This window comes from Scleropages formosus, chromosome 20 (assembly GCF_900964775.1).
Source record: "Scleropages formosus chromosome 20, fSclFor1.1, whole genome shotgun sequence".
NCBI lineage: Eukaryota > Metazoa > Chordata > Actinopteri > Osteoglossiformes > Osteoglossidae > Scleropages > Scleropages formosus.
The window spans coordinates 4,790,158-4,800,086 of NC_041825.1; the positions used below are offsets into that span (position 1 = coordinate 4,790,158).

Genomic DNA, 9,929 nt, shown 5'->3' on the forward strand with positions numbered 1-9,929 from the left:
GCTCCCAAAGTCATGAGCGGAGCCTTATTAATGGGGCGCCTCCCCCTCTCGCCATAGAATAAGCCGCGTGTCCAGGCTTCGCGCTGAAGGGACGGGTTCCGTTCGCTCGCATCGCGACAGGGTGGATTGACGGACCGACCAGAATAACAGTCCTGCGCTTTAGGGACCGTAGGGCCGAGCAAACAAGGTGAACGAAAGCGAATGACGGGAGTCCGCGTCGGGCTCCGTCTCGATGCCGAACGTTTGACGCGCGAAAGCGAGCGATGCGGGTTTAACGAGCGCCGCGTAACGTCCTCCGGAAGCGTGAGGCTCTCGCAAGTCCCGGATGCGTTTGCGTTGCGCCGTCGAGGACCCGGCGCGCTCGTAATCAAAGAGCTCCATCAATCGGAACGTTTGACCTATTTCGGCGCGTGGGCCGCCGGCCAGCCGCCGGCCAGCCGCCGTTTCGCTCCACCGACTATTCTGTGGGCCTCCGCTAAGTGGTACAGCAGGTTCGCATTTCCTCTCCATGTCCAGCAGGCACTGATTTGATTGTTTGGCAACAAAGTGGGGGCGCGTCACCGCTATCGCTCCGGCTCTCGTATACGTCTCTATGTTTGCTCTGCCGCCGGGCTCAGCTACCACCGCGTGGAGGTCCGTTCCCCTGGACTACTCTGGAATTGTCCAACTTTTCCGGCACCTTCACTCCTCACCGTCCACTCATCGGTCATCTCAATATCCATTCCCTTTTTTATGCTCTGCTCTTCTCTCCTTGCACATCGTTACACTGAGAATGAGCTTCACCTTCGTCGTGTAGAGATGCGCAAAAGCGCTTTTCACAGCAGATGAACGGACGTAGGTCCAGGGACGGGACAGCGTTAGCTTGTCCGATACCACGGTACTCGTGAGTTGCGGCGTATGCATCTGAGGCTGATCAAAAGCACAAAGGTGATCCTGCCCGATGGTGCGACGTAAATTCACAGAGCTGGTGGAAGATCGAGAGAAAAGTGGGTCCGAGATGCATTTTAAGGACTTTCTCAAAGCCGGAAGGGATTCAGCCCTTCTGAGGGACAGAGGGAGCTTCTTCCACCTGGAACCTACAGGCCTTTATTTTAATGTTGTCTTGTTACATTGGTTGTCTTTTCAGCTATTCTTGTAAGTACTGTTGTAGTTAGAGTTTGGTTACTATAATCTATAACCGAACATCACGTTGGAGAAAGATGCCAGCTGAATAGATTAATCATTATTATAAAATATCATAATTTGTCACCACAGTGTGTGTTTCTAAAACGCAACTTTTTATTATTCTGCAACATATGATAGAAAATAAAATCCAGATTTTCGCTCATTCCGTGTCTGACGCTCTTGTATGGGCTGTGCACGTATCACCATGTGAAGACCACCCCGAAGAACCACGCCCACTGCTCTCAAAAGGGCAGCGACTGTTTGGTAGCAGCTCTGCAAGGTAACAGGTTCAAGACCGCCGGCCGAGCGGGTTCTGACGCGGTTGACCCGCGGCCGGCCCACTCGGCCAGACTAGTCCCAGCACGGGCGCGAGCCCGCATCCCCCAGGTCCCCCCCAATTCCCTCCCCGTCTGACATTTAAAAGCGGGAGCTCCGCAGGTAGGAGAGCTGAATCGCCGCTCCCCATCAGCTGGTTGATACAATTAGCTGTGATTGATTCCCTGGGTTCACTTCCTATTACATTTTGCATTTTTTTATTGAGCAGAATTACTGAGAGACTGGGGAGATAAAGCAAACATTAGAAGCATCACGAGACCAGTCTATTGAAAAAAAAAAAAAGATCAGTTTCAAAAAAAAACTTCAAGAAGGTGCTCGTGCCTTCAAAACCTTTCCCGCACCTTGCTCGGAAATGTCCGGTAGAACCCGAATTTAGAGAAGACTATAAAGTGAGGGCTTATCCTGAGCGCTCTATTCACTTTTAATTATCACTTATCACGGTCATCTGTTTCCGCTGTAACTTCAAGGAAAACTCCAAACTCACATATGCGGCACATTACCTATCAAACCTTCACGCGCAATATGTTCTGGGATCCACCCAGACAACTTACTTAATGCATTTGCAATCCCTCACTGTACAGCTGTTAATATAGAATATTACATATACTGTATATACATACAAATAAATTGATCATCGCTTTTACTTATTTAATCGTGTACTTTTCTCCAAAGCGGCTCACAAAGATTTAGTCTTTTTAGGTTAAGTACCATGCTATAGGGTACTGCAGAAGCAGGAGGGATTCACACCCAAGCTTTTGGAATGGAAGGCAACAGCTCTAACTACTACACCACCTGCTGGCCGTTCTGCGGTTACTAGTTTGGAAACAGATTAAAGGTCTCTTGAGAAGAAATGGCACATTACCGTGTTCTTGCAAAGCTGTTACAGCGTTGGTGTAGAGGAGTCGAGCCATTTCGGAGTATTTAGAACAAAGGCAAAGCTTTTCTGGAAGAAAGGAGTGAAAAGTTTTGATTGAATATTACAGTTCCAGGAGTTTTTGTACTTTAGACAAGGTGACCGAATAAATACCAATGAACTCAGGATGTGGGTTTGGCTGAAAACGTACCATTGGGCTGAGCACCGCTTTATTTCATTTTCAGTTTCCTTTCTTATTGTAGAGCCGTCTTCTCAACAGGTTCCCTCAGGACTCACAGAGAACAACGGGAGAAGCGCAACAGGTAGGTAATAACAACACACAGGTAGAAACAAGTGGGAGAAAGAGTCATTCTTTGTACACACACTGTACACGATACTTTATGGAAGCAGAGCAAACATCCAACAGATCGCAGGGTAGCTGATGGTGTAGTCCTTAGAGTTGGTACCTTTTACCCCAAAGGGTGCAGGTTCAAATCCCACCTCAAGCAATGCACCTACCCTAAATTCTTCCAGTAAAATTACCCAGCTGTATGAATGGGTAGGTAATGATAAGTAGCTTACAGTATAAGTTGCTTTACAGAAAAGTGGTGGCAGGGGTGGCACAACGGGCATCGCTGCTGTGTCCGAGTGCCTGGGTGGTGCGAGAGGACATGGGTTTGATCCCTGCTCAGTCTGTGCGGCATTTGCATGTTCTCCCCCTGTCTGCATGGGTTTCTTTGGGGTGCTCTGGTTTCCTCCCACACTCCAAAGACATTCTGTTCAGGTTCCTCCATAGTGTGTGAGTGACAGAGGAAGTGTGTGTGCTCCACTGATGTATGGATGAGTGACCCAGTGTAAGTAGTGTATCTAGCAGTGTAAGTCACCACGGTGAATAAGGTGTGTGGGCTGATAACACTACATAGAGTTCATTGGAAGTCACTTTGGAGAAAAGTGTCTGCTAAATAAATGTAAATGTGTCAGATAAATGCAGTGAAAAAGCACAATTCTGAAGGTTTTCCATTGCTCCCTTCGAAAGGGACAAATGAAGGACAATCCCACGTAGCACCTGAACTTACGTAAGAACGTAGCATGAAGCTTCGTCTTGGGACGTCACTTATTGGGGATATTAAATGCCTTTGGAATTTGGGATCGTGAGGTTGTTGCTGAAATGCGCCGCTCGGAAGCGGAGAGGGAGAAACTGCCCGAGTGAGAGTTACGCAACGCTCTCCAGCTCTCTGCAGGGCCTGAGCCGCCGCAGGGGTACAACAGGCTCTGGAACCAGGCGAGGTAGGGATTAGAGCCTCGTGACTCGGGCACACGGTCCTGTCACTCTGCCGCTCAAATAGCCGCACACGGAGCTGGGGGTGGGGTGGGTGAGGCGGGGGGGTGCGCGATCAAATGGCCACGTAAAGCCGCGACACGCTGGGGTCACAAGCGTGCGTGTCTAACGCGCTGTGGCGCATCTTCAGGTGAATGTGGGTGTGCATCCCGTCCCCCGATTGCATATCGATGTGGTCTTTGTCAGCAGAGCATCTCATTCCTGTCACGTTCGTTCTCCTCCGGAGGGAAGTGACCACGTCCGGCATCGGCGATTCACTAGAGCGGCGGAAGCATGTAGGAGGCCTGCTGCTGTGCCCGTGTGGCGCGCTGTATAATGCCGTGTTGAAGGCCCTTCCCCGTGTCCTTTGCACGGCGGGGGGCGGCTATACGTGGGGGGTCCTCTGCAGGGGAGGCCTGCAAACACATCGCGCGGCACTCAGCAAAGCGACGGCCCCGCTGTTGAAGCACTGGAGTCGCCCCCCCCCCCCCTTCGCCTGTCACTTTCCTCAGCCACATGACACGGGCAGGAACTGCACCGTGTTTCTCATTCAGTCCAATTCGCTCCGATTCGTTTTACGCTTAGCCGATGCTTAGTGCTACTGCCTTCGGACCCAAAGGTAGCAGGTTCACGCCTCACTTATGGCCGCAGTACCTTTGAGCAAAGTACTCACACTAAACTGCTCCAGTAAAAATTACCCAGCTGTATAAATGGGTAAATAATTGTAACTTTAACATCGTAAGTCACTTTGGAGAAAAGCGTCAGCTAAATGAATGGGAGCAATTTCGGGTAACTGCCTTGATCAAGGGTACCTTTGGATCCAAAGGCAGCAGCTCTAACCCCTACGCTACCGGCTGCACTTTTTAAAAAATTTTTATAGGTATATGCGTTTTTCAGCGATGCACTGTTACAGGGTGTTGTTCACTGTAACTACTAGGATTAACCAGCTGGCAGTTGAGGAGAGGAAAACAAAATATACTCCCAACTGAAAAGAAAGGGAGGGAAATAAAGGACCGGGAATCCAAATACCAGGGATTCCTGGGTTGAGTCTGTGTTTCACGAAAAATAAGATTAAGCAAAGAATCAGCGATCCCATTAACTGGGTTTAGAGGCTCCGTTTAAATCCGAGTCTTCGGCTGGAGGACGCATGTCACACTTCAGCCGTTTGCTCCTATTTGCTTTGAAACTCTTCTTTTTTTACAGCATTCATTAAAAATTTCAAGTTTATTTCTATGTTTATTTCACTGTTGTATCTGTTGCAATTTATGTTTTTTTTTTTATTTTATATCATGGTAATTTTATTTTTTTATGACTCCTTGAACAAAATGCCTCTACAAATACTGAAACTTCAGGAAACGGGGGGAATAACTAAATTCAGAACAGTGGATATAGTGGCGGAAAAGCTGGAGTAAAGTAAAATGATGGTAAAATTATTTTCAACCTACAGTAGTTGTTTTCTTTTTTATCATTTCAATAGTCAACGTTAAATAATATTCTCTGCATCTTTATATCCGTGTGTTTCGTTCGATTTGTATGTATTCTATAGCTGGAGAAATAAGACTGTATTTTACATGTGCAATTCCAAATCACACCAAAACCTTGGCAACTTAAAGTTCCCCGTTCATTTCACGGGTGTGTTGCACGCAGGGAACATTTCTCAGCATATCGAATTTCCCCTTCGCACCCCAGGGAAGAAGCATCTGCACACATAATTATTAAGAAGTTTTTTTAAGTAATTAATTTTGTTAAATTACTTACATTATTAATTCCATTCATGCAAAGTCATATCTGTACTATCTGCTGTCCCTGTTATATATATATATATATTTAATATATATATATGTGTGTATATATTATATATATGTGTGTATATATATATATTATTTATATATATATATATATATATATATGTTCATTTTAATGCAAGTGGACATTGTCCAGGGTAGCTGGTAACATAGTGGTTAAAGTTTCTCCCTTTGGACCCAGAGGTTACAGGTTTGATTCCCTTGAGCAAGGTACAATATGTATCTGAAATTACCCTGCATAAATGGGTACATAATTGAGGGTCAATTAACATAGTAAGTCCCTTTGGAGAAAATTGTTCAGCTCAATGTATAAATGGAAACATGCATGGTTGGCAGAACACAGGAGGCCTGAGTCTCCTCCCACTTATTCATTTGCAGACACTTTTCTCCAAAGCGATTTCTAATGAACTCTATGTAGTGTTACCAGCCCACACACCTTATTCACTGTGGTGACTTACACTGCTAGATACGCTACTTACACTGGGTCACTCATCCATACATCAGCAGAACACACACACTCACTCACAGACGATGGGTGAACCTGAACAGCATGCCCTTGGACTGTGGGAGGAAACCAGAGCACCCAGAGGAAACCCACACAAACTCCACACAGACTGAGCAGGGATCGAACCCACATCGTCTCGCACTACTCGCTGCGCCGCCATGCCGCCCACACATCTGCCATGTACCCTAAGTAGGCATGGCTAAGGCTCCCACCGGCTCAGTAGAAGCGATCATTGTGTGCGAGTGTCTCCTCTCCATCAGTCTAATGAGATGAGTGTGTCTGGAGGCGCGGTGTGGGCTGCAGGATGGAAAGGGAGACGATGAGGCAGCGCACCCTCGAGCTCCACGCACCTCCTCTCGCCCCCCACGGCGAGGGCTTTTGGCCCAAGTCGCCAGTTTCCATCTTTGAGTAATGAATCCGGCTCGGCCCCCGTCCTCACTTTCACTGGCCCGCTGGCCTGCCGCCCGCCGCTCTCGGGCTCGGCTTTGTCTGCGCTGCCCGGGGACCCGCGTGCCAGCCCGTCCAAGATGTAAGCGGAGCCGCCCGTACAGCGCTCGCCTCTCAATTATTCATCCCGCCTTTTAATGAGTTTTCCGTCCGCTTTGCAACACATCTGTCGTAATTAATGGAAAATATTTATTCTGTCACTTTGCATTATTTGGGTATAAAGGACAGGTCCCGGACACCGCAGGCCTGGCTGGGAAGGAAGCGGGGCAGGTGGGCAAACAGCAAAGCGCGTGGAATTAACACCTGTCGGAAGACCACGCTCATCTCGCACAAGTCGCAACACGCGCGTGGTTGTAGGAGCAGCGCCACAACGAAAAGCCACTTGCCCCCCAAATTACGGCTCTAAACCGTTGAGAAAATTGTTGCTACAAAGTAATGGACACAGGACAAGTACAATACGTACTAATTTAAGGGACGTCGTGGAATGGAATGGAAAACCGGGTCCTGGAACGAAATGAAAGAACTCTGATTGCGGATGACATTTATTATAGGTCTTCCTGCCAGACTCACATTCCCTGCAAACATAACCTTTAAAACCATCTGAAAGTCTTACATACATGTTTATCCATCATGGCTCATTTTGATAACTTTTGTAATGTAATCTGACGAATTGGTGTGGGAAAAACCCTGAGGAAGGTGTCGCCAGGTCATGAGGTTCTTTTTCTTCTATGTTTTCTTTGCGTCGTCACCTACATTTACATTCATTCATGCAGCAGATGCTTTTCTCTAAAGCGACGTACATCTCGTATAAAATGCAATGTGTTCATTACGCTAGCGGAAAAGGAGCCGGAAGGGATCGACTCTGGTGGGACTCGAACCCACAACCTTTGAATCACTTCATGAAGTGTTTTATTAGAAGTCCAACGCGCTATCCATTGCGCCACAGAGCCACACACATCCAGTTACTGCCTCCTCTTCCATAGATGCGCAACCTTGAAACATCTGTTCTCATTCCATCGCTACTCTATCCATCCATTTTCGTTAACAATCTGTCCTGGTCAGGGTCGCGGTGGTCTGAAGCCTATCCCGGAATCACCGGTCACAATGTTGGGGGGGTAAAGAGAGCTGCTGCTTTTGGCTCCAAAGATTGAAGATTCGAATCCCTCCAGCTGTTATACCCTTCAGAACACGGTATTTACCCTGAAAGTGCCCCAGTAAAAATTACCCAGCTGTATAAATGGGGGGGGGGGGGGGGGGGGGAATGAGTATTAGTAGCGGGGTGGTGTCATAGTTAGAGGCACCTTCCACTCCAAAAACCCACGTTTGAATCCCACCTCCTGCAGTAGGACCGTTGGCCAAGGCCCTTACCCTGCTTACTCCGTTAAGGACTACCCAGAAAGGGTTAAACGTTGAAAGTCGCTTTGGTGAAAAATGGCAGCTGGATAAATAAATGTAAATACTGCCTATTCACCTCTGCACATTTTTTTCCGAACCTACATTTCATAGATACTCTAAAGATGCCCATTTCAAAGAATAATAATAATAATAATAATAATATTATAATAATAATACTCTTTAGATACTCATTACATAGATACTCTAAATAATAATAACAATACTCACACACCACCTGAAACCATTTGTCCCAGGGCCGAATCCAGGAGCACAGGACATAGGGCTGGCGGGGAAGGGGACGCACCCAGGACAGGGCACCAGTCCCTCGCAAGGCACCCCAAGCAGGACTCGAACCCCAAACCCAGTCAAACCTACTGTGCCACTGCACCCCCTTATAATAATACTCATAAACAATAATTTACTTCTGAATTACAGAAAACTAAAGACCGGTCCAAAAAGGCTGTGGAATGAATCATTGTTAGCTGGATGACATCCTTCTCAGAAAGAGCTTAAAGGGATTTTCTGCCAAACAGTCAAAAGTTCGAGTCATTAATGCGCTACATTTCTATTACCCAACTCCTTCTTAAATGACCGTTTTTATCCCCTTTAATTGAGATAGTAATATAATTAGGCACAACTGACCTGACCTTTTATTACATAAAGATTAAAACAAGACCATATACCACTCTGTAAAGCATGTTGATACAGTCTGTCAAAACACACACAGTCCCTTGCAGAAGTGTTCAGACCCTTGGGGAATGGGTAGCAAAAGGATGACCCACAATGAACGGGTTTGAGTATTGAAAAAACGTTTACTTCAGTCTTTTATTTTTTAAAAAATTGCGATGCAAAACTTGTGTTGACAATTCATTTTTGGTAGTATTGTATGCAATGAAATGTGAAGGTGTTATTTTGGTTTTATATGAACATTATAGACTTTATCAGGTGGCACAATGAGTAACGCTGCTGTCTCACAGTGCCTGGGTGGTGCAAGAGGACATGGGTTTGATCCCTTCTCAGTCTCTGTGGTGTTTGCATGTTCCCCCTCTGTCTGCATAGATTTCCTTGGGGTGCTCTGGTTTCCTCCCACACTCCAAAGACATGCTGTATTGATTCCCCTATAGTATGTGAGTGACAGAGAGAGTGTGTTCCACTGATGTATGGATGAGTGACCCATTGTAAGTAGTGTATCTAGCAGTGTAAGTCACTGCGGTGAATTAGGTTTATGGGCTGATAACACTACATGAAGTTCACTGGAAGTTGCTTTGGAGAAAAGTGTCTGATAAATGTAAATGTTATTCAGTAAAATATACCATATTGTCAAGGGTCTGAATACTTTTGAAAAGCATTGTGTTGGACTGGATGGACAGTGTTGACTTTGCTCAGTGCTAAGATTATAAACACTTTGTTCTGTAAGACCACAAGACACATAATGGTCCACACTAGTATTTTAACAATCTGCAAAGTATGAGCAGAAAATGTTTTACTGCTAACTACCATCAACGCAGGAAAGCTCACAAGCGATCCGGTAATGAACGGTAATAAATTTGTAGTTTAATTTAGCACCAAAGCAGGGTGGCCCGTGAGTCGTCTTTAATGAGGTTAATTGCTGGGAAGACGGGAAACGTGAAATTCCTGCGCTCCGCTCTGGGTGCTGCCCGCGGCTCGCTGGATAATAAAGGCTCGGCTGTAATCACTGATCCGCGCCCCAAGGGCCCCGTGTACCTGTGCGACTGCAGACAAAGCGCGCCGCCAAAGTGTCATGTGCTTCACTGAAAGGTGTGTTTTATATTTTATTTTTTTCTTTCCTTGCCAGGCGCTCCATAGGCGAGCCGCTGCGGAACGTTACCCGACGCCAGATGAATTCGGTTTCAGCCCATTGTGCGCTGTGCTCTCCTTTCCGCCGCCGCAGGGGTATAGGCTTTCCGAGGGCCAAGCGCCCAGCCTGATACCGTATCAGTCATGCAAATAATATGCTTGTTTACATACCATGGTCATGAAAAGGAGAGCACCTCAATATTACATGGCTTGGTCGAGTTACAGGTGAGCGGTCGCCTCCGTAACCCGGAGCACCGGTCAAGCGGGGCAGAGGAGATGTGCTGTTGC

The 9,929-nt window shown here is 46.8% G+C and overlaps 1 non-coding gene across 1 annotated transcript; it reads right to left on the bottom strand.

Moving 5' to 3' along the window:
- Positions 1-7,285: 7,285 nt before the first annotated feature.
- Positions 7,286-7,378, bottom strand: trnar-ucu (transfer RNA arginine (anticodon UCU)). Its single transcript has 2 exons — positions 7,342-7,378; positions 7,286-7,321 (listed from the first exon to the last, which is right to left on the bottom strand). It is a non-coding gene; the product is annotated as a tRNA-Arg (tRNA).
- Between the last annotated feature and the right edge of the window lie 2,551 nt (positions 7,379-9,929).